A 25239-nucleotide genomic window follows, 5' to 3' on the forward strand; every position below is an offset into this window, starting at 1 on the left:
AGGGAAAATGGCATGTGCCAAATCCCTGGATAGCAGGAAGCCTTGGCAAGCTCCAGGAGCTGAGCATCCTCCAGGAGTGGTTTTTTTTTTTTTTTAGGCAGAGGACTGAACTCAACACATTAAAAATATTACCATGTCAGCCTCATAATATTGGGGAATTGGAGGAGACTGGCAGCATTAATTCCAAGCTCGAGGCTCAACTGTCAAGAGGATTTTCTTTTTAGGTAAAAGATAACCTTCAGTCCCAAACAGCTGACCAAATACAATGAAGACCAGTGGAAATTAAACACATGCCTGTGGTTTTTGTTTGTTTGCTTGTTCGTGTGTGTCTGTGTGTGTGTGTGTCTGTTTTGTTTTGTTGGTTATTTGTTTATTTGTTTGTTTGTTTTTTTAAGGAAAAACCGCTTTCAGAGGTACGATTGCCAGTGTAAATGATTGAAGGAGATGACCTCAGCTCCTTCCTAAACATGGGGGACGTGTCTGCAGGGAGAAACTGACAAAGAAACTAGTTGCTTACTCGTGACTCTGTGGCCAAGGAGGGAATGTGGCTGACCCTGATCCTTGAAGCTTGGCTGCTTTGCTCCTAGAGATTTCATCTTTCAATTCTTCCCGCAAGATTAAGCATCCCCAAACAACACTTTGTATGGTCTGTGCCCTGGTTCAAGGAGTTAAAATGGATCTTCTTTACTGTCAAATCAACTGAGAAGTTCTCAGCTAGGCATCAGGACTATCTATTATGGCGTTATCACCATCCTTTTCTCCTGACCGACCTTCTGCCTTCCCTTTGCCCTCTTCTCCTGATACACACATGAAAAAGAGGAAGGGAGGGAGGGAAAAAGAAAGAGAGGAAGAGAGAAAGAGAGAGGGAGGGAGGGAGATAGGGAGAGAGAGGATTTTTGTTTGTTTGTTTCACCATGCCATTCCCAGAAAAGAATAAAGAAGATGAGCTTTGGATATCCAGCCCAGGTTTTAGTTTTCTTTCTTCCCCTAGTGAACCATAATCTATCTGGAAGATCTTCAGCATTTTCATCTGCATTCACAGACACCAATGATATTTGTGAAGCAATACTAGTCCTGGTTGCCTCAAGCTCTCAGCACTGAACTGTTTGTAACATCTTCCAAACGAATTCTAGGAAACACTTCCTTCTCTGAAAGCTGATTCTTCCTTCGTGCCCTTTGAAAGACCCTCGCCCTCTCAAAAACAAAACAGTCTTCCCCATCTTCCCTTCCTTACTTGAACTTCCTGATAATTACCTAGATATAGCTGCCATTTAAAATGGAAAGCTTTGGCACTGGGAAATGGCTCTATCAGTAAAGAGCATGCTAAAAAAAAAAGAACCCCTAAGAACATCAAAGTACATAAATAAATATTAAAAAATAAAAAGGAAGATTGGGGAGCGTTAAGAATCCAGAATAATCAGCTCTTGCAGATCCCCATCACAGCCATTGTAACCCAGTCTTACAGCTCACCTGTGTACCCTTTCCAAACTCCAAAGTGCAGTGGGAGATGGGCAACTCATGCTCCGTTCCTGGTGTTGCTGTGGTTGGAGAAATGGAGTAAAATGTTGACTTTGTTGCTTAGGCTTCCTGGGAAGAAGGTCTGGAAGGTGGGCTGTATGGCCTGATCCAGCATGGTGTGGTCAAAGTTTTGCCCCAGACTCCAGCATAGGTTCATTGTTTCATGGACTCCTCTGGAATCTCAGGTTGAAATTTTGACTGTCAAAGTGATGGTGTTAAGAGGCAAAGGCCTTTGCTACATATGCAGCTGGAGACACGAGTCCCACCATGTGTTTTCTTTGATCGGTGCTTTAGTCCCAATGGCCTAGTCAGTCATCAATGGGAGGAGAGGCCTTTGGTTCTGTGAATGTTCTACACCCTAGTAGCATAGGGGAATGCCAGGGCCAGGAAACAGGAGTGGGGTTGGGGAGCAGAAAGAGAGCGGGGAAGGGGATAGGGGATTTTCGCAGAAGAAAATAGGAAAGGGGATAACATTTGAAATGTAAATAAAGAAAATATCCAATAAAAAAAAAGATGCAAAGGCCTTTGGGAAGAGATCAGACCATCGTGGTTCTGCTTTGTGAGTGGGTGTAGGCTCCTGAGGAAAGTGGCCAGATGGAGGCTTCCATGCTTCTCCTGTAAGCGAGGATGGAGTCAGGCAGTGTTATGTGTGAGGAAGTAAGATTCATCCAGACACTGGGTCTGTTGGCAACTTGATCTTAGATTTCACATCCTTCAAAACTGAGAACCACAGATGCTTGTTTTTTGGGATTGCTCAATGTATAATACCCTCAGCAGAACAGCCCTTGCAGCAAGGTCCTCTGTGTGATTACAACCACTAACAAAGAACCAAGAGAAGTGGTTGAGACTTAGAACGTATGGATCAGGGTAGAAATGTTCTTGTATTCCTCCAGAAAAATGTCATCAAGAGCTCCGTGACACTGTGCTACATGATTACCGTGAACAGCAAATACGACCAGAAACTAGTCTGTGAAAATGGGTTCCCTCCTTCCTGGGTTAAATTAGGATTCGGTTTGTGGGATGAGAGTAGTAACTGATAAGCAGCTGTAGCCTGTACTCCTCTTAGGCACTGGCCTTTGTCCATGGGAAATACTGCTAACTTGGAGAATCCCTTTTAGCCGATTAGGACTTGATCTAAGGACTTCCTAAACTCCAGCCACAAATAAAGGCCCTAAGTCAGTCACCTCTTACCCTGACATCATTGAGATGCTATATCTATTTGCTGACAGGATGTCAATCAGATTTATCCTGCCATCAGCCCACTCTGTCACAGTGAAGGACCTCAACTTTCTGGTCATTTGACTATAGATAAAAAAATTTAGCTTTGAAAATATATAATTTCCAGAGGGCATAGACTATCTTTAGTTATAGAAAGAATGACCTGTTATCTTGGCTATAGATAATTTCTTCCTAATACTGACTAATTAACCCCTAAGGCTAGCCACCGACAGATCTTACGCTGTGACCCAAAGTCACACTATAATCACAGTCACACAATTTCTACCTTGTTCTGATCACTGCTGGACTCTTTCCTTGGTCAAGGATAGCTCTGACAAATTGTACGTGTAAACTCTGTTCGCAAATGGAACGCAGGCTGCCAGCTTCAGTCCAAACTCAGGCTCTGACCATAAACTTGAAAGATTGCAAGAACCAGGAACAGATTTTTAAAAAAATTGAACAGTTTAAACACACACAGAAGCTAAGAACCTGACACCTTCCAACCTAGGTACTTTCTCATTCCCAGCAATTAACACACCATGGTTCGTGCTTTAGCCATGATCACATTTACTCTCCTGTCCTTCTCTTTTTCCTGAAGCAAACAGACATTGTCATTCCCTATTGTCTGTGTACATGGTAGGCAGTAGCTCCAAAGTGAGGGCTGTTTTGAAAAAGATTAACAAGTTATAAATAAGACATTGTATCACACATAAAACATAATACAAATTCATGGTACACAAACATCTCTCAAGTGAACACATTTCTCCAATTGTTTCATATGCAGCTATTTCTAATTCTTTAAAATGAAATTTATTTATTGCCAAGTTCATATATGTATGTGATGGGTTCTGTCATAGTCAACCCATATTCTATTCTTCTTCTTTATCACCCCTTTCTCTATAAGTCCCCCTCCCACTTCCCTGTCTTTTTATTTGTATTTTATTGAATTTAACCAGGACATCCAACATGGGCATGGGCTATTCACTGAAGCATGGGGCCTTTACTGGTCCTCTCTCTCAGCATCCATCAACTGTTAATAGTTTCCCAGGGTAGCAGGAAGCTTCATGAATGTCTTCTTCCTTATCCACCAGCAAACGTTAATAGCAAAAAATAGCCTTGTGAGTGTTTTGTTAGTTGTTAAGTGTGTGTACCTCAGTAGTATGGTACATGTGTCTTTTTAAATTTACAGATTTCCTGTTTGTCATTATCGATTTTGTACACCTTTGTTGCCTTGTAGAAACTGTTATTTGGTTGCTACTAAATTAACTGTAGGGCCATACTAACCTTCAGTTCAGGCCACAGACTCTTTTATAGTAGCAAGGCTCTGGCCTTGAGAGATGCAAACCAAGAATTAGGTAGTGATGACTCAATGTATAGTCATTAATAGTATCAACAGGTAGAACTTCTGCCTGCTAACAATCTGTCCTGTTACCACTGCTTCAGGACACAAGGCTTAATAGCCAAAACAAGTTCACACAGCTAATTTGAACATATGAAAACTCTAAATTTATGTGTACAGAGTATATAAAGGATGCTCCTGTCCATCACTGTTCTGGCTAAGGCAACACATTTCACATGGGATAGAAAGCATAGTATATGATCATGGTTGCCAAAGTATGCCAGCAATCTAGCCAACTTTGTCACTTAAAGAAGAGCTGAAGGGGTCTGCCACCCTATAGGTGGAACAACAATATGAACTAACCAGTACCCCCAGAGCTCCTGTCTCTAGCTGCATATGTAGCAGAAGATGGCCTAGTTGGCCATAATTGGGAAGAGAGGCCCCTTGGTCTAGCAAACTTTATATGCCCCAGTACAGGGGAAAGCCAGGGCCAAGAAGTAGGAGTGAGTGGGTAGTGGAGCAGGGTGGGGGGGTATAGGGGACTTTTGGGATAGCATTTGAAATGTAAATGAAGAAAATATCTAATAATTTTTAAAAAGAAGTTTAGCGAGGTGGGAGAAGCACAAGCAGCATGTTGTATGAGGCAGAAGACTCCAGGTAGATATGTACTGAAGAGGACTGATCCGAAGCCTCAACTGGCTTGCATGTGGGTAATGACCACACTGAAGATTCTGCAAGTGGCTGGTGTATATTTGAGTGTTGAGATTTTAAAAGCATTTGGCATGATTAATGTTGAGTAAAGTAACTAAAACAGCATCTTCAGCAACTCTGTGTTGTCTTTAGTGAGGGATGCTCAAACCCCTTGGCAGATATTCAAGTTCCTGTCCATCATATTCTAGCCTGTTTTGACAGCCACATCTTCCTCTATTCTAGTGAAATCTTCTCCAGTCAGACTGAGCTCCTTGCTGCTTCCCAAACAGCCCACATATTTCCTGTTTCTTTGCATCTGTTCATATTACCTTCTACTCTTGGATGCTCTTCCCACTTCTCTCTGTGCACAAGTTATCCAACTTCAGCATGATAATACTTAGAATAAACTGGAACTTCAAAGATGCTATAGGAACTTTTACAAACACAAGGTCTGCTTGGACACAAAACAAATGAAATATTTCTTCAATTGACTGGAATTTTGTGTATGAATACATGGGTTTGCATGCCTATGTGTGTTTGTGTGCACACGTACAAAATTCGTGTGTGTGCCTGTGCCCATGGAGGCTTGACTTCCATCTCAGGGTTGTTCTTCAGACACTGTGTACTTTGTTTTCTGAGACAGGGTCTCTCACTGGGGCTGGGCACTAAGCAATTAGGTGAGATTGTCTAGCCGGAAAACTTCAGAGATCCTTCTGTCTCTGTCTCCATAGTGCCGTGATTATAAGCAGGTACCAGTTGCCTAGTGTTTTACATGGATGCTGAGGACAGTACTTAGGTCCGCACACTTGCATGGTAAGCATGTTACTTTAGTTATCACCTCAGAAGCATGACTAGAATCTTGGTGCTAGAATGTTTCCGAATGTCTTCTAGCTGGAGGAGGAGGAGGAGGAGGAGGAGGAGTTGGAGGAAGAGAGAGAAACCTAACTCTGACCCATTGTATTTTCCATGGCTTATGTCACCCACAAGGAAAGCTTGCTAGAAGCAGGTTGAGCAAAATCAGACGTGAGTTTCGTTACTACAGCTTGCAGATTCAACAGTGGAAGACATTTATTCTGATTTGAATTTCTCTGGTTTTTTAGATACCATTTTCTCTCTCAAACTAGGTCATTTGAATTATCTGCTGATAGTTCAAATCTGTAGATAATTTGCTTTTACTCACATTCCTAAGAACTAATTACCTGTACATATAAAATGATGAAATCTCATTATATTTTCTTTTAAAACTCTGACATGCATTTAATTACATTAGTCAATTATTACCGTACATGCCGAGGATTTGCTATTGACCAGCTCGTGCTGGAATATTTACAGCACAGATGTGTTACTTTAATTAAACAAATGTGATTACACACATATCAATTTTTATTTAGCTTCAAAGCCCAGAATCTAAAAGTGATGTAGTTGGCAGAGCTGCGTGGTGTGGTGCTGCTTCCCGGGAACTCAGAAAGAGGCCCTTCACTTCGGGAACACTGAGTGCCTACAACAGTTCAGTGCAGGAAACTTCAGCCACAAGTGGGCTTTCTGGGTGTGTAAGTGTCATTGAGTGGACTTAAGCAAGGAACAAATAAACTAGCTGTGAATCTTCTTTGCACATCTTTAGCTTTGCTCTCTCCTAGGTTGAAATGAGGTAGCAGGCTTGAAGGACCTTTAAGAAAACTAATCTAAATTGAGAATGGGAATTGATTCGGAATGGATACTTGGTTAAATAGGCCAATGGGTATTTGTGTTTAGGCTCAGGAGTGAATTAGGACACTAGAATATTGGACTTGATCTCTTGGTCTACTGTTTCGCCCTAACTCTACTGCTAAGCTGTGAGTTTAAAATTCAGGATGGGCATCTCTTGGTGCCTAGACACAGTCAAATGTGTTTGAGAACAATCCAAAGACTTAGTTAAGAAGTCTGGATGCATTTTATGAACTGGAGAGAGACAAAATTCAGTGTAATTCTAATGATGACACATATTAGATACTTAGCAAATAACCTAGAAATGCTGCAAACCAATGCATTGGCCATCAAATCTTACAGAGTACTGGCTGCAGGGAAAGGAAGGTGTTTTACACATGGAGAGTTATCTGGTTTTCCTACACAGGGACCAGCATGCTGCTTCTTAAGAAGGTGCTTTCTCTCTGGGCTGCAGAGCTATGGCACCTGAAGAGCTAATCCCATTGGTCAGGTCAACCAAGCATTCTGCTTAGACACTTAGACTCCCTCCAGGTCTCTTGGATACAGGCAGCCTCTCTTGAGAGGCAGATGGAATGTGATATATCCAGGTTCTTCAATTTCTTCTGAACATGGAGTGTTCCCTGAAATGCTGAAGTGACTTTTATGAATGAAGACGCAGGGATTTTTGTTTGCTTGTTTGTTTTTTCTTTTCTTTTCTTTTTTTTTTTAAAGGAAGAGGTTAGTGAGGTTTAATCTTTATTGCCAGTTTGACTACACTTAGAATCATTTAGAGCGTGTTTTCTTTCCTTTTTTTGGCATGTAAATATGCTTTATTTTTATTATATATCCATATAGGTAGTATATAAATATGTATTTAGATAGATATATCTTGTTCATATTTTCAGGCAAAAAAATTTCCTTTCTATGTAGTGATACTATCAAAAGCACCAGGACACTTGTAGGGAATAGGAATTTATAATCAAGAAATAGTTAGAGGGTGTTTTCAAAGAGGTTTAATTTGAGAGAGACTCATCCTGACTGGGGGGGGGGGGGAATGGCACCATCCTGTGGACTTGGATCTGAGACTGAATAAAGAAGAGGATGTGAGCTGAGCACCTACATCTCTCTCTGCCTCCCGACTGTGGTTGCAGTGTGACCAGTAGGTGTTTCCTGATGCCACATATTCTCCTCATGACAGTGCCATGTACCTTATTGAACTATGGGCTAATATGAACCTTTGCTTTCTTTCTTGGATTGTTTCAGTCAGTTATTTGGTTACAGCAACAAATAGTTAACACAATGCTTATTCCTAAGGTGATGTGAGCTGACCGCACAAGTCATGGGAGCACTGAACCATTTTCCTTTTCTTGCTTTCAGGTTCTTTGAAACAAGGTCTCACTGTTAATTAAAGCTGCCCTCAAATTCAAAATGTTCATGCCTTAGCCTCTAGTACACTGAGATTAGTGGCTATGTAGGTATGTTATGGGGTAATACTGCACCATTCCATTAGGTTTTAACTTCTCTTCATGAAAGGTCCTTGTCTAACAGTGACAACAAAATCCATGTCACTATGTCCTTACAGGGATTGTGGAACACATATAAGTGACATCTGGAATGCAGTAGGTCCTTGGGAAATTGCCGATAATTGCACTGGTAGTAAGAGAGTTGATAAGTCTTAGCTATTGTCTATTCACCCTGCCTGCTTTTTTCTTGCTTATTTCATGCTGGACAGCACTAGGCTAGTCCCACCCCAGGACTATTGTCAATTGGCTGAGCTTTCAAAGAAAGTCCATCTGTTTCAGTTTCCTTGAAGTGAACTGTACAAGGATGGTGAAGGTTTAGGAGCCATGTCCATCTCTTGAAGTGAGCTGAACAAGGATGTAAGAGGTTTAGGAGCCAGGTCTGTCTCTTACTCCAAAATCAATGTTTCCAACATTGCATTTTGTAAGGAAGGAAGGAAGGAAGGAAGGAAGGAAGGAAGGAAGGAAGGAAGGAAGGAAGGACATGCATTACCCCCAGAGAACATATTTGGGAAGAGGAATGTGTGTGTGTGTGGGGGGGGGGGGGGGCAATGATTAACCCAAGCCAGGAGTGGAATGTCATCTCTCAAGCTATAAAATGTTTGGATGCTCTTGCAATATGGCTGCCTTCCTGAAACCTCTTGTATTATCTTACCAAAGGGGTCACCATGTTTTTTATGGAGTAGACTTGAGGTTTTCAATTCTTATAGATGGAAATATTGCTATTCTTATTCACAGAGGGCTGACACATTGATTTCCTCACCCACTGGAGGATGAAGCATTGATTATTCTTTTATCTAGTGAGGATTAAAACATTGACACCCTCTCACCCACTGATGGCTGAAGTTTTCATTAAGTTCCTCTCTCTTTAATAAGAGCACAATATAAATATGATAATTTTTATGTGTGCCACGAGGTAGGGAAGCTGGGGCACTGGCCTAATTAAAAGCTATTTCATGGGGTAGTTTCAGCTTTAGCATTGCCTTCGTATATCAAGTATTCTTAATCTGATGTATTATTTGAGCTTCATTTTCCCCATTAGCAAAATTGGAATCATTCTTGCCCTGCAGTTTTGCTATAAGGAGTCACTGAGCCCATGCAGGATAGTGTCTGAAACGTCACAGATCCTCTGTACTGTGAGTTGAATGCATCATGTTCATTTAGGCAGCTGATGGAATTTTATTCTTTAAGGAAAACAAGTGGTTTCTGGCTTTCTGCTGTCCACACAGTGGCTAGAGTTAGAAGTTAACTTAGTGGTTAAGTTTGAGCTTCCGTGGTCTCCATTCTAATTCTTTCTGTTCTACCACAGAAAGTTTATCTGACCTGGTACTCACTACATAGGAAATCAAAACTGGGATAAATGCAAATGCTCTGTTCTCCATTTTCTTCCTGGAGCCCAGGACTTGGTTTACGCTCAGTTCTACACCCCAGGCCCACTCAGCTCCCAGATGCTGATCTTATCCTGCTTTTGCCAGGACCAATTGTCATTAAAGTCAGTTGTAGGAAGAAACACACACAAGCACGCACAACCAGGCTTGGGGTTACTTACTTAAAAACAAGTTCTTTTTTCTTCTGCTCCAGTTCTTCAGCCTCACCCAAGCAGGAGTGTGGAGAAGGATCAGGGTTTGCATGGTGTGTGTTGAGGCAAAGGGATCCTGAACAAGTTACAGACAAGTGGTGTCCCTCCATTGTGTTCCACCAAGGCTGCCTCAGGTCACCTGGGTGAGGTCCAGTCCAGAGGGAGCCCTGCGTTTCTCCCTTTCTGAGGGGTGGGTCACTGCAAGTTGAACCCAGCATTGTGGGGGTGAGGGCTGGGCGGCTGGCCCACTGTACTTCATTATGTATTCCTTCATTGTTTCCTATGCAAATTAAGTTAATGAGAATTAGGAGCATAATGGAGCCCATTCACCGTTCTAGTCGCTGGAAAATGGGTTTGACTACCAATTTTCCATTACAGCTGTTTTGTAATTACCGTGGAATACTCTGAATTCTAATGGAGATGCTGAGCTGCCTGACAGCCTCTTGACTACTTTTTTTTGGAAGGTTAAAAGAGAGAGAGAGAGAGAGAGAGAGAGAGAGAGAGAGAGAGAGAGAGAGAGAGAGACTCTCAAACCTTATAGCTTGAAAGCTTTTCCATTATAGTATTCAGGTTTAGCTTTGGTGATGGAGACCCGAACTTTAACAGATGGACCAATGGTTAGATTAGCTATAAGGCTGGGTCCTAGTTTCCTTTGACTTGTAAGAAAGCAAAAAAGAATCTAGTTAGGAATAGTCCTGTGAGCAGCCTAGAGCCAAAGCTCAATTCATTCTTTATCTTATCTCACCCAAGATTCTATAAAACATCTTACCCATACAATGCTGAATTTGGAGCTGAAGACTACAGTGGCCATCATAGTCTATTCAGTTGGTTAAAATGCCTTGCCAAAATTTTGCAGAACTCCTATCTGAGTCACCAGATAATTTTAGAAAGTCAGGGTTTCCTCTTAAGGGTTTTAATCTCATTAATTAATTAAAGTATTTAAATATAAACTCAAATGAAACCAGGAAGACAATTTTATTAGAGTTTGAAAGCATACCCTATGGTAGGTAAGCTGTAAATCTCAAATGACCAAAGGAGAAGGAATGAGAGAAGGAAAAGAAGTCAAAGTGTTTGAATTAAGCCATCATGGACATCAGCCACAGGACAGATAATCAAACACTGCACAGGAAGGGGAGTGTCATCAGTGAAGTAAAGAAGCCCAAAGTACCAGGGACAACAATGCTTAGAACAGAAGAAAAAGGAAGAAAAAGACATATTGTGTTTTTCAGAGTAATTCCAAGAAGTAGGCAGAATTGCAAAGTGACATGGCTGTGATATTGTACTAGGGAGAAGGAAAGTTTGTCTCTTTCGCATGGCTTACCATTCTTGAACTTGCCTTCCTAGAGAGGTTCTATCCTCCTGAATGGTGTGCTGTGAGCCAGGTCATTAGCCAGAGCAGGTGGAATGTTAAGTCTCCACCTGGACCAGAGAGTTCACTCTCTTGAACCAGAAGGAAAGAGTGGGCCTTTAATGATACTGTTTCAAATGTGCTATGAACTGGGTGCCTTAAAACATGGAAGTCATGCTCCTTCTAAGTCCAAGATCAAGAAGTCGATGGATTTGAAGTCTAGTGGGCTTCCTGGATGAGGGAACCCTCTGGGGCTTCCTTCATATGGGCTTACTCATACCCACAAGCCACTAATCTCCTCTAAAGGCTCATCACCAATTACCATATGTGATTAGAGGGTCATCATATAATTGGAGGAAACACCAATACTTTCTGTAACATTCCAGCATGACCTCCTCAAAATTGCACACATCTTACGTGCTATTAATTCAAAAGTCCAAAGTATCATCTAAATATAATCCAAATCAAATATGATTGAGACTGTAAGTCTGAGTTATTCTGAGTGAGATTTCCTCTCCAGTATGAACCTGTGAAATCAAGCATGTTGTTGGCCTTCAAAATGTGGTGGTGCGACAGACAAGGGACAGAAAATTCATCTCTAAGTGAGGGAAATAGGAAAATAAGAAAAAGTAACAGGGTCTCAGCAAATCCAAAACCCAACAAGGCAAATTGCAGGAGACCTTATGGCTCAATAACCTAATGAGGTAAGAAACATTAACTTCAGATCCAAAGGGAGCACGCTGGAACACAAGGGGGTGAAAAAATATTCTTGTTCAAGGTGGCACAGCTAGAGAGTGGGAGAGTCAGGCCTCAAAGCTGGTGGTCTAGTTTAACAGGTTATATCTGCCACTTTTGGAAAATGTCTGAGGATGGAGGTGGTGGGGGATGTAGACAAAGGGACAGGGAGAGGAAGAGAAAGAAAAAGGGAAACAGAAAGACTGGGAAAAACTGGGATTATAATGCCAGGTAATAGGTGTCAATGTGCAAGGCCTAAAATGGTACAAAAGCTCTCAGGAAAGGTGAATGAGACACTGTGGGCCAAACCACAGGCATCAGAGAAGGCACAGAGACAATGCCTTAAGACTAGGGCAGAGATGAGGAGTTGTCAGCCTCTCTCTGACATTCTCCTCAGCTTCCATGATCCGGCTTTGGGAGTTTGCCTGTGTGTGGATTCTTAGTTGGTGGTCTGTTTTGGAAGGATTAAGTAGTGTGGCACGCTGGAGAAGGTGTGCTACCGAGAATGAACTTTAAAAGCTCACACCGGGTCCAGTCCACTTCCGCACCTCCCACTCTTCTTCCCTTCAATCTACTGATTGTGGATAAGGGATAAGCCTCAGGTCTTGCTTCAGCACTGTGTCTGTGCCTGCCTGCCTGGCTCCATGGTCCTCTCCGTGATGATCATGGACTAAACTGAGACTGTAAGCAAGCCATCAATTAAGCTTTAAATGCCCATCCTTTTGGTTAGTAGTCCTTCCCTGAATTTCTCTCTCTTCTTACAACATAAGGAGAAAGAAGGAGGCTGGTGATCCTGGCCTTGAACTCAGAAATCTGCCTGCCTCTGCCTCCCGAGTGCTGGGATTAAAGGTGTGTGTAGCACAGCACACACGGAGGTCAGAGGACAACTGCCAAGAGTCAGGTTCTCTCTGGCCACCATGGGCTCTGGGCTGACACAGAAAATATCTAATATCTTTATCTTCTGAGCCATCTCACCAAACCCTTTTTAGTTCCTTTTTTTTTGGGGGGGGGGTCGAGACAGGGTTTCTCTGTGTAGCCCTGGCTGTCCTGGAACTCACTTTGTAGACCAGGCTGGCCTCGAACTCAGAAATCCGCCTGCCTCTGCCTCCCAAGTGCTGGGATTAAAGGTGTGCGACATCACCGCCCGGCTGATCCTGTCAACTTTTAATTAATCACAATAGCTGGGTAGCCAGTTTCATATCACTGAAGCTGTATATTCCCTTACACATATGGAAACATGGCAGAGCTTTCTGCCCCTGAACACAAGACCTGCTAAGCCCCACTGTCTAGAGTACAACCCTCAGTCCCTTCTGAGTCCCTCCTGCCAGGACTCTTAAGGTCTATTATCTCTTCAGAGAAATTTTTCTTTCTCTTCTGTGCTTCTTAGAATGCTCCCAGCCTCTATCCAGTGCCTACCCCCACATTTTCATGTGTTTATTTCAGCAATACACAGTCGTGGTTCAGAATCCTATGCTCTCAGGGCTCAGGGGAGAAGCAGAACTTGTAAGAGACATGAACATATTTGTATGTTATAAGACTTATTGCCATGTCACAACGCCACAGAAATTGATGAAGTGGTCTGTATGATGCCATAGTTTCCTCAAAGGCTGTCAATGGTCATCTCTCTAAAGGATGTAGTTGGAAAGGAAACTCATTATTACAGGAGAGCCCACAAACACAGTTTGAAACCTCACAACATGGACTCAGCCCTGTGCTGACCCTTCGTGCCAATAATTTCAGTGATGGGATTATCATGTAGAAGCCAGAGCCCTCCGTCTTAGACCTAAATGCATGACCTTCAAGGTACAAAGTGGTACTGAACAAAGGGAGAAAAGCTGGCCACTCAGCGCCTGCCTTTGGCTGTTGGTGAAAGACCCCCGAAGGGAGACCCTCCCTCAGACACTTAAGTCTCGGGACAGCCGCGTACCCAAGAAGACACTGAGACCATACATAAAATGTAGAAGGTAAGATTTAATAAAGTAGCAACAACATGAAAGCACACAGACCAGAGCTCTGGGGTCGAAATAAAGCAGCAACAGAAAGCACACAGAGCTCTGGGGTCGAAACTCATACACCTTTGCACAGGGTAGAGGAGTCTCGACGGCCAGCCAAAATTTTTCACAGGCTTATATAGTAAAACTCAAAGGGGGGAGAACTGGTCAGAGAAAGTACAAGTTTACATCACTAGGGAGTTCTGCCAAAGGAATCTACGTAACTAAGGAGCCATGTCCTCCTCATTTATTTTGAGGTTGTTCCAGGAGGCCTTTATCTCAAAAATGTTCTTGGAGGATGAGGAGTTTTGGGGTGAAAAGTTTAGGAGTGTTCCGAGAACAACCTCTAGATGGGAGGGGGTGGGCTCCGAGGTAAAAAGTTCATGTTCTTACAAGAGGCCAGTAATTTTTCATTCTTCATTCCCCACTTCTTCTTGTAAGTAATTCTAATCTTAGAATTTCAGAAGTCTATATCTCTATGTGGAGAATACTGCATTTACTCTATCTTTAACATGGGAACAGAAACAGAATAAGGCAGATTAGTAAACAGAACTAGGCAGGGACCCTTTTAGTGAGGCTTGAGGGTCTCAGCATGACGCAGGTGTACGTAGATCAGATCTCTGGCTGGAACTGGTGAGTTGTCCTTGGGGTACCTGGCTCGTTCACTGTAGCCAGTTGTGACCAGACTTCTTTCTGCACCACCTGCAAGCCTTTTAACTTAACATATAGATCATTATTATAACAACATAGGTTTAAACACATCATTTAAGACAGTGATGGGCACAGGAGCCCCATAAAGGATCTCAAAAAGAGTAAAACCGAATCAAGAGGGAGTATTCTCAGTTCTAAATAGGGCAAGGGGAAGGAGTACCAAGTAAGTCTGTGCCAGTCTCTAGGATTAATTTTGTCAAGGTCTCTTTAGAGTTTTATTTATTCTTTTTTATCTGTCCTGAGTTCTGAGGTCTGTACACATAATACAATTTTTATTTGACCTCTAAATACTTGGCCACACCCTGACTTACCTGGGCAACAAAGGCAGGACCATTATCTGACACTATTGCTTTTGGCACTCCGAACCTTGGAAAATTTTTAATAATCTTCTTGATGACTATCTGAGCAGTCTCAGTTTTACAAGGAAAAGCTTTTATCCATCTTGAGAACGTTCACAAAAACTAGAAGGTATTCATACATATATTTTTTCCAGTAAAGTCTATTTTTCAGTAGATGTCAGGTCTGTCTTCTCATGAGAGGACTAGTTTTCTTTTTTCAGTTTCTACTATGTTATACAGGGTTTCTTTTACCAGTCTTAATTTGTCTATAACTTGATAGTCTTCAGACTGTCAGGATCATTGCTCTTTAGGATGCCTGGGCGGTTAGATTTGCCACCTGATTTCTTTTAGCCACAGCATCTTAGGTCTTTCTCTGCAGATGTCAACAGCTCTCTTTGTCTGTATATATAGAGCTTGTATTAAAGCCACAAGTTTAGCTTTCTGGGCTGAAGTCCCTTTAGGGAGGCTGCTGGCCTAGATCACTTGCTTTCTGTCCACCACTGCACTGCTGTCCCCGCCTTCCGCTTACCCTTAACCTCGAGGCTACTGCCATCCGTGTACCAGCTCAAACTCTCGGGCCAAGGCTGATCTGATCCTTCAGATCATTTCGAGTATGAGTTTCTTCTGCCAGAATGTCAGCACAATGATGAGTAGGTGAAGTCTCAGGCAGTAGTGAGATCGAGGATAGCAGGGGGAGCGAAGGTCACTCGTTCAGTCAACAAAAAGCTCTGACAATGTGTCCATCGGTCAGGGGGACGGTTGGATAATGTGACATGTGCCAAGTTTTGTCTCAGAGTCAATTTATCTGCGTCCTTGACCAGAAGCCACTATGTGCAGACAAGCAGGCCATCTTACAGCCACCAGGTCTAATTTTTTACAAGTATGCCACAGGTCTTTTTCAGGGTCCCAATCTCTGAGTAAGAACTTCTTTGGCAATACCTTTGTTCTCAGTCACATCTAGGAGTCCCAAAGCTGGGGATAACATCAGGGCAGTCTCAAGAGCATTTAAGGCCATCTAAGATTGTTCTCTTTTTTATATACGAAGGGCTGTTTATCTCTTTAACTCAGCAAACCTGGAATTCACAATCTGCAAAAGCCCGCAGTGTCCAGGAACTTTTTAGCTTGTTTTGCACTGGTCGGTGGAGGAGTATGAAACACAGTCTCTTTTTTAGCTGCTTCAACAGGTAGGCCACCGGCCTCTTCTAAGGACTCAGCTTCTGTATTAGCACCCCTTTTGTTATCTCTTAAACACGTTGATCTTCAGCCAAAAGCTTTTTTTTGTTGCCTTGTACTATCTAAGTTTTCTAGTTTTCCTGACTTTTGTGGCCAACATTTTATTTTTCTTATTTTTCTGTCTCACAGCACAGCTCTGATTCTGACTCTGGTCTCTGTCTTTGTCTTAACTTCCTGTTACCTTGGTCAGATTGTTGGGACACTTTTTAGTCCCACAGAGACGAGACCCCCATCAGAGCCTGGCAGTTAGACTCACAGGTGCTCCTTACCTTGGACAGAAGCCCCAAGTGGGCGGATGCCTCCCTCACTGGAACTTGGAACAGACTCACTGCCAGCAACTCAGGGTGGTGCCACCTTCTGAGAAGAGGGAACTTTAGAGCAGAGACGGGAGTGCAGCTCTCACAGCTGGCTGCAACCGGCACTTATCTTAAAGTGAAAGCAGTTTTTCTGTTAACAAGAGACGGGATGGGAGGGACAGGGGAATGAGAAGCTGCCTGGGAACCTGCAGCTACTCGAACAGCCTCCTCTTCTTTTTTTTTTTTTTTTTTTAGCAGCCACAACATCTAGGCCACTGACTTCTCAGGGACCACTCCTCATTTGCTCCGGATTTCCGAGCTCATTTTTCCCTAGGCTCCAGGTCCATGGGCGGGACCACTGTGACCCGCTGGCTGCTCTCTGGAGTTGGAGTGGGAGGCAGGGCAGCTGTTGATCTGAAAGGAAGTGGTCAGCATAGGGATCTGACAGGATTTTTAGGCTTATTTCAGAAGGCATAACTTAAAAACAGTCGTCAGTCATCAGTCCAAGTCCGAACACAAAGAGACAAAAAAGACACACACAGAAACCGTTTTTCAGGCAACCACTATAGAATCACAGTACCACAGAAATGACAAACACAAGCAAGACCAATACAGGGCATCTTACATGCGATTTCCAGAGAAGCTTACTGTCACTATGACCAACCCAAATGGACCTGTCTCCATGGGAAGGCCCCAGAACCTGAGACCGGCCTAAAACCAAACCAAGATAATCAGTCAACTCCTTGGGACCAAAACCAGACCTGAAACCAGACAAACCAAAAACAAAACAGAATCAGAAGGTGGTCCAATGGAGGACACACAAGTGAACAAGACACACAGACACACAGACATACAGACAGGGAGGGATCTCACTTTACCTCTGACGTACAGTGTCTGTGTCTCATGACAAAAACCACAAACAAAAACAAGATAGCAACAGAGAAAAAGAAGACACCAGTATCTCTAAGCACACTCGTCCACGCCTGGACTTGTACAACCAGCCAAGCCAAACGCTATTTCCTGACGGGGGCAGATTCCACATCGACTCCCTTCCTCCTGAAAAACAATTTGCCTGACGGCGGCGATTAGTGACAAGTCAAAAGCACCCTTAGGTGGCCAGCCTACTCCAAACGTTGGCCACTCGGAGGCGCAAAAGGTCTGCCACTGACCCTTTCTGACCTCCACCGACTGGTTGTGGGCTCTGACCCGCACCTCCTTCCAATGCTCCAGAGTCAGAGAAAGGGGAGTGAACACAGATTGTCCCATTTTTAGAAAAACAGTAGTCACAACAAGAGCGGACACGAGACTAAGACAAAAAAGAAACCAGAAGAATCAGATGGCCTCTCCAAGGCCGGCCGATTGAGACCCTCTGCACGAGGTGGGACTCGAACCCACGATCCCGTGACCAGACGCGAGGTGGGACTCGAACCCACGGTCTCGCAACAAGGTGCGAGGTGGGACTCAAACCCACGATCTCGCAACAAAACGCGAGGTGGGACTCGAACCCACGATCTCGCAACTGGGCACGAGGTGGGACTCTAACCCACGATCTCGCAACCCCAAATGGTCTCTTGGCCTTCAAAGGGGTCCACCAGGCGTCCCTGATCCTCCCCTGTTCCTCCTGGGACGTCTCCCAGGGTGAACGGACGGTGGACACCTGGACACGTCTATCCTTATCCACCCCGCACTCCCTCTCAGAGCGCGGTCTCACTGAGCGTCCGCAAAACTGAAACTGCGATCGCACCAAACTTAGAAACAGAACACAGACATCAGAACACAGACATCAGAACACAGACATCAGACCAAAACAGAACAAAGAATCTTACCTCTAAGTGGGTCTAGGACCTCTGGGTGGTCGCGCTGTTTCCCGGCCCATGCACCAAATGAAAGACCCCCGAAGGGAGACCCTCCCTCAGACACTTAAGTCTCGGGACAGCCGCGTACCCAAGAAGACACTGAGACCATACATAAAATGTAGAAGGTAAGATTTAATAAAGTAGCAACAACATGAAAGCACACAGACCAGAGCTCTGGGGTCGAAATAAAGCAGCAACAGAAAGCACACAGAGCTCTGGGGTCGAAACTCATACACCTTTGCACAGGGTAGAGGAGTCTCGACGGCCAGCCAAAATTTTTCACAGGCTTATATAGTAAAACTCAAAGGGGGGAGAACTGGTCAGAGAAAGTACAAGTTTACATCACTAGGGAGTTCTGCCAAAGGAATCTACGTAACTAAGGAGCCATGTCCTCCTCATTTATTTTGAGGTTGTTCCAGGAGGCCTTTATCTCAAAAATGTTCTTGGAGGATGAGGAGTTTTGGGGTGAAAAGTTTAGGAGTGTTCCGAGAACAACCTCTAGATGGGAGGGGGTGGGCTCCGAGGTAAAAAGTTCATGTTCTTACAAGAGGCCAGTAATTTTTCATTCTTCATTGGAATGCACCAGCCAGCCAGCAGCACACTTGAACTGTGCGGTAGATCCTTGTTCTTTTCTGCCTCTTTATGTCGTGAATTCATTCATCAAATCTATGTAGCTCTCCTTAGTAGAAAATCAAGGAAAGAAATTCTGGGTGATGTAGTTAAGTTCACCCAGTGGACCCATTATGCAGACATCACACTTAGACTCTGCCTATACAACTGTAGTTTATCAGTATTGTTCATGGAACTCACTTTTTCCTGGAGGGCCTTCCTCTTGTCTTCTCTTCTGCCTGCTTTCCTAGCACCTAGCCAGAGACTATCCCAGCATCTGATATTTACTTTCATTATAGCATCAGTGACAGCCATGACCTGCATTCAGTTATCTAAGTATCTATCTCCTCTACTAGCCTTTGGGCCCCTTCAAGTATTAAATCACACATTTCAATACAGCCCTATAAGTTAATGCCCAGTACATGCAAGACTCTTTAAATCTGGATGAGTGAAAACAACCAATATTTTTGTTTTCTTAGTGTGTTTGCATAAAATAATGTTCTAACTCACAAGACCTTTTTAAAGATGAGCTGTACTGAGGTCTTATTCTTGGTGGTATATTATGGGAGTTCGGGAACCTTGGGTCTAACTAGCCATCTATGTGTTAAAGGATCATAGAGGCTCCTATACTATTGACTCTAAACTCTGCCAATGTAATTTTCCTGAAACAACCCAGACCAAAGAGTAATCAAGATTTTGTTCAGATGGGCAACGACTTCTGAAGCCAACAGCCATGGTCTCAGTGATATGTGGATAAAGTGTTCAATGTAGTATTTCTGGCAAGGTTGTTTCCCTAAATAAAACATGTTACTAAGAAAGAAGGGGAGAGAGAACATTGAGTATTATAACCTCCAGAGACCTGAGCTCCTCTTTCTCTCAGAAGCCAAAAGATGACTTCATCTCTAGTTACTTCAATCTTTACAAGGACAAGTAAAATCCAAGTCTTCAACAGGTGGTGCTCAGGTCAAAGATGTACTAGAAAGGACCGACAAGGAGTTGGAGAGAAGGCCAGTGGTTAAGAATATTTGCTGTTTTTCTAGAGGCCTCTGGTTCAATTACTAGTTCTTTTTTATTTTTTATTTTTGGTTTTTCAAGATAGGGTTTCTCTGTATAGCTCTGACTGTCCTGGAGCTCACTTTGTAGACGAGGCTGGCCTCGAACTCAGAAATCCACCTGCCTCTGCCTCCTGAGTGCTGGGATTAAAGGTGTGTGCCACCACGCCCGGCTCCAATTACTAGTTCTTGAATGGTGGCTTATAACTGTCTGTAACCCCAGTCCCTGGGGATGTGAAACCACCTTCTGGCCTCCTCAGGTACTGCACACAGGTGGTACACAGACAATACATGGGGACACAACACCTATACACATAAAGATTGAGGAATAATTGGTCTAGAGCAGAGGTTAGGTTGTTCATTGTTGTTTGTGCTCTCCATTTTTATTAGTTCCTTGAGAATTTCATATTGATCATATTTACTCCTCTCCCTGGTTCCTGTCAGACCCCTAATCCCATACTTTCCTAGGAGGTTGGGCTGTTCTGCAATCACTCATAGGATGCCTAGCTATATGGCATGTCCATCCAATAATGAAATTTGAAGGCTAACCCACAGAAATTTCTGAACATCTAAAGATAAGATTTTGGCCAGTTTGAGTATATTTGTTTATATCTGCTGGAGCTACCGAGGGAGAAAATTTCTGCCCTGTCCAAAGGGAGACAGACATTGGTTTGAAAAAAGGAAAGAGGACGCAGCTACCTCTTGCCAGGACTCAATTCACACCTAGGGAACATTTGATCCTCAGGCTCTGGAAGAAGTTTAATTGAAATGCAAAAACCAAAGGTCAAAGCCGTGTAAAATTTAAAGGCCATTTTTACTATTTGACAAGGAACAAACTGTAACTTTATATTGCTTTTAGATGCAATTTTGTTCAGTGAAATTAGATTATACTCAACTAAAGCACCTTCTTTAGAGCTTTTAGATTAAATATTAGAACTTATTAGAAGGACCTTGATTTCGTCAGTAAATACCAAGGAAAATATTTGGTGGGAAATGCAGCTGCCTAATTTGCATTAATACAAACGAGAACTATTAAGCTTAGTTGATTAGCATATTCATATGTACTGTAGTCCCCATGTATTTAAAATAGATTCTGCTAGATTCTGATTACAGACTAGAGTATGTGTAATGCTGTGAGTCTGGGCTTGGTGACAGAGTACAGGAGTGCATTACTGGCTGGCAGGGAGGGTGATGATGGCAGAGATGACAGAGAAGAACAGTTTCTGTCTCTGTCTCTGTCTCTCTGTCTCTTTCTCTCTTTCTCTGTCTCTCTCTCTCTGTGTCTCTGTGACTCTGTCTCTGTCCCTCTCCCTCCCTCTCTGTCTCTCTGTCTCTCTCTGTCTCTGTCTGTCTGTCTGTCTGTCTGTCTCTCTCTCTCTCTCTCTCTCTCTCTCTCACTGTGAGTATTCATTTTCCAGATGAGTATAGATGTCAGAAGATAGCATAGAATATCAGTCTTATTTGAGACAGGGTCTCCTTCATGTGGATTACCTTTGTGTATTCCAGACTAGACATGAGATTCTGGGGGTTTGCATGTCTCCACATCCAATTCCATTAAAAGAACACTGAGATAACAGACAGGCATCCCAACATCCTCCTCTGTGTGGGTTCTGTGGATTTGAACTCAGGTCTTTATGCTTGCACAGAAAGCACTGTACTCACTGAAGCATCTTCACAGGTGCAGGAGGTAAGTTTTAAACAGATGCTGGACTAAGGCTTGTTTTGATGACCTGGTACCATGCAGAGCCATACTGAAGTGGACATTTCTGGATTCTTTGGAGACTCAGTTGTGTCATGTAATGTATTCCTGGAAATTGTCTTACGAGAGGATGTTTTGGCTGAGGCAGACATGTGGTGCTCTTCTGGAAGCTTCCTGGAAAAGGACATGTGACATTTTTCTAGAGTGGACACTTGAGAGGACAGTGATGTTTGGAAAGGATACAAGTATAACCCAACAGACAGTGGACGATGCTGTGTGGCCTGCCCTGCCACTCTTTGCTGGTCTTCGTTGGGCTTTGCTGACACTGGTCTTTGCTATGGCATTGGTTTGGCTTGCCTTTTTCACTGATCATTGTTTGTCATGACTTCATAGAGAGAAACACAACAAAGATTTTGTGTGTGTGTGTGTGTGTGATTCCAGCAGCTTCTTGCTGTTTCTGTAGACTCTGCCGATTAGCAGAGCCTTGCAGTTTCTTCTGTCATTGCTGATTCATGAAAAGTGTTTGCTAGTGGAGGATTGAGCTACCATTCTGCTGATATCCTGACAACAAAGGTTAGAATCACCCAAAAGGACTACTTCTAAACAGGTCCACATCCCCCTTTGCCCTATTAATCTTTCCTTTCCACTAGGCTGATGGGCTAGAAGAGAGGTTAAAGAGTTTAAGGACCCTTATTAAAGTAGATTTTGAAAAATCTAAACCCATACCAGCCTGTCATAGTGGCTCTGAGAAGATGAATACCCGGTCACCAAGGATAGAGCCCAGGTTGATTGGGTGGAAGGGACATCAGAATTCTGTCTCTCTCTGTCTCTCTGTCTCTCTGTCTCTCTGTCTCTCTGTCTCTCTCTCTCTCTCTCACACACACACACACACACACACACACACACACTCTGTATGTGAGTGTGTGTGCTTCATTTACTCGATTCTTCATGTTCTGGTCTGCTCCACATACACTTGTCATGTGCCCATCACAGTCCAGGCACTTGAGCTGACAGTTGCTAAGAAAAAAGGCTACTCAAGAACAGGAGGCAAAGCAAAGGACCCTGCATTCTATGGCTTGGTCCTTTGATTCCTGCCAGTATTTTCTAAAGAAGGAGCTTTTCATGGTGGCTAGGTAGACATTTAAGTCAGGGTAGAGTTGAATGGCTATTTCTATTCTCATGAATCTGCAGATAACCCCATAGGTAACACCCAGGAAGGGTCCTTGTGCTTCTTTCTGAGTTTCCATTCCGAGTTTCTGTTTCCATGGCTACACCTTTCTATGACATAGCTTGTCAGTGAGTGGGAGTGGTTGGTGTCAATTTGTGTATTGTATATAGTTTGTAATGAAGGCAGTTGTCCACCAGACTGAGGACACAGCTGGTAGGTTATAACATAGCATAGCACAAACAAGGAGAAGTAAGATGCAGGGCCAAGAAGAACAAAGACCAAAGTGGAGAAGTGTAGATGTGCAGAAATGACACTGTGTAGGAACTTTGTAAGGAAGGAAGGGATGTAAGTATGTAAATCCAAAAGGGTCTGTGGCAGGCTGGGATGCATAGGGTCCATCAAAGTCAAGTGGGATGCAATTGTTATAGAGAATGGTGGGTGGTGGTGCATATCAGGATGATGGGACAGGGGTGATGTGCTTATGAGGTTCTGGGGCTAGTGGAGATGTGGTGTGATCCAAATTTCAATGGGGTGTGTGTGTCAAGCTCATGAATCTTTTAAGAAGTAGAAGTAGGGCTATGGTTTAGGTGGTGACTGGTGATTCAGGCAAGAAAAGAGGAGGCAGCATATCAGGCCAAGCAGCTTGAATTTGGATACATATATTGGCTTTGGAGCCAAGAGGAGTTACTGAAAGATTAAGTGGAGGGGATGAGAGAGAAACGGAGCTGAGTTTCAGCAGCTTTGAAAGAGCATGGCCTCTGTTATGGTGCATGGAGGTTGTGAGGAGAAGTAGAGGAATTTGCTTCAATCCATACGGCATCCGATGAGCACACCAGTCCCTGAGTGTTGGTACCAGCTGCAGTACAATAGGGGTCCTTGGGGTATGCTCACAGCACTGGAGACCAGGACTGGAGGAAGCCGATCCCCGAGAGAGCCAGTGTAGACAAGGCGAGGACAAGGGTAAAGTCATTTCACACAGTGTGCAAATGAGAAGGAACAGCACTGGGAGACAGGGTCATGAAAGAACAGAAGGGCTGGGAATGTAGCTTAATTGCTAGAGTGCTTACCTAGCATGAATCCTGGGTCTGATTCCCAGTACCAAGTGTCCTGGGGATGGTGGTGCACATCTATAATCCCAGCACTCAGGAAGTAAAGGTGAGCAAATCTGATATTCAAAGTCACCTTTTGTTACATAGGGTGTTCAAGGCTAGCCGGGGATATATAAGACCCTCTCTCTGAAAATAAAGCAAACAATAGTATATAGAGACAGGAAAACATTTGAAGTGTTTGTGAGGCTTTGTCTACTGGGACAGTGACTTGTAGCATATTTAGTAGGGTAGAAAAAGAGGCCAAGAGATGTCAGCCTGAGACACGAGAGACTGCTGGATCACGAGTATTTGTGTTCTGGATAGAGCGTGGAAAGGAGGGAGGACAGACTATGGGAAGATACCCCCCATATCTGGGCACAGAGAAGCCACCACAAAGACTAGGTGACTTTCCCAGCCCCAGGAGTCACATACTTTGAGCTTATTATTCCCAACTGTACAGGTCATGCACCATATCCCCCAATTATAAGAGGCAAGGAGAGATGGCACCAGAGTCTCTGGGTAGGTTATTGAGGAGAATTTAGGCCTAGAATCAGAAGCCAGATCTAGCTTCTACCTCCTACTGGCTCAGCCTCTGTGAGCCTTTGTCCTTTTCCGCACAGTATCAGTCTCTAACTTCCTCTAGCTTGGGTAAGAATTAGAGTGAGTTATGCTAGAGACAACTATAGGGAGTGAGTCACTAGAGAAGTCCACAACAACCACCTCCATCTTTGTAGTTTTGTCATGTCTTCCTACTTAAACAGGAATGGACAGGGGACTTGGTTACTATAGGAAAAGGAAAAGGAGCAGAGGAAGCAGTCACTGGTTAGGGGGCACTTAGAGAATTTCAGAAGAAAATAAGAACGTGTCTGCAACCGTAGGAAGCCTCCAGCATCCTTTATACGGAGGCAGTGGCTCTGGAGGAAACCGAGGTGGTGACGACTTTAGAATTCATCAGGATAAAACAGAGAAACAACCAGTGCAGATATCTACCAGTGGAGATATCTACCAGTGCAGATATCTACCAGTGCAGATATCTACCAGTGCAGATATCCAGCTTATCTCCCCATGCCCAGAGAGGTGACTTAGGAGCCACAGCTTCCCTCTTCCCCTCCTGATGCCTATGGATGCTGGCAGCGGATGTTTGTTCATGGGAGAGTCTGTGTGCTCTCTGCTGATGGTAGTCATCGTGAGCAAGCACACTAGACTGTGCTCCTCTAGTTGATACATTCTATGTCCAGATTCAGCTTCATGTTCCTGCTAGGACATCTTAAGATGTCTGCTTTCTGTGGTCTAACCATATCAGAGGATGGTGCCCTACCATAAATGACTCCTCATACTATTCCCCTTTCAGATCATACTTTCTAGTAGACCCCTGCATTGCCACTATGGTATCATATGCCTAAAGTGGGACTTCCCTTGAGAAAGTGCAAATAGAAGTATCTCTGCCCCATGGTATGGCCCAGTGACATGTATTAGGGAGGGGATTCTGGAGTGGTGTGTCTCAAACTTGAAAGGGAAGGCTGGGTAGGTGAGTCTGAGGCTCTGGGATGACTGCAGGAGGGAGGTAC

The 25239-nt window shown here is 43.6% G+C and overlaps 1 long non-coding RNA gene across 20 annotated transcripts in view; it reads left to right on the forward strand.

The window, feature by feature from the left end:
• The window catches only part of Gm33228, a 395277-nt gene that overhangs the window by 168249 nt on the left and 201789 nt on the right, over nt 1–25239 (forward strand). Inside the window, exon 1 of one of the 20 annotated variants that reach the window (XR_877247.2) lies at nt 18149–18180. The exons of 17 other annotated variants lie outside the window; for them this stretch is intronic. This is a non-coding gene — a long non-coding RNA (predicted gene, 33228). Of the gene's footprint in view, nt 1–18148; nt 18181–22077; nt 22929–25239 lie in introns of those variants that run through there. 2 more of the 20 variants (XR_877246.2, XR_877248.2) reach the window with 2 other exon arrangements.

The sequence above is a fragment of the Mus musculus genome, chromosome 18 (assembly GCF_000001635.26).
Source record: "Mus musculus strain C57BL/6J chromosome 18, GRCm38.p6 C57BL/6J".
Taxonomy (NCBI): Eukaryota; Metazoa; Chordata; class Mammalia; order Rodentia; family Muridae; genus Mus; species Mus musculus.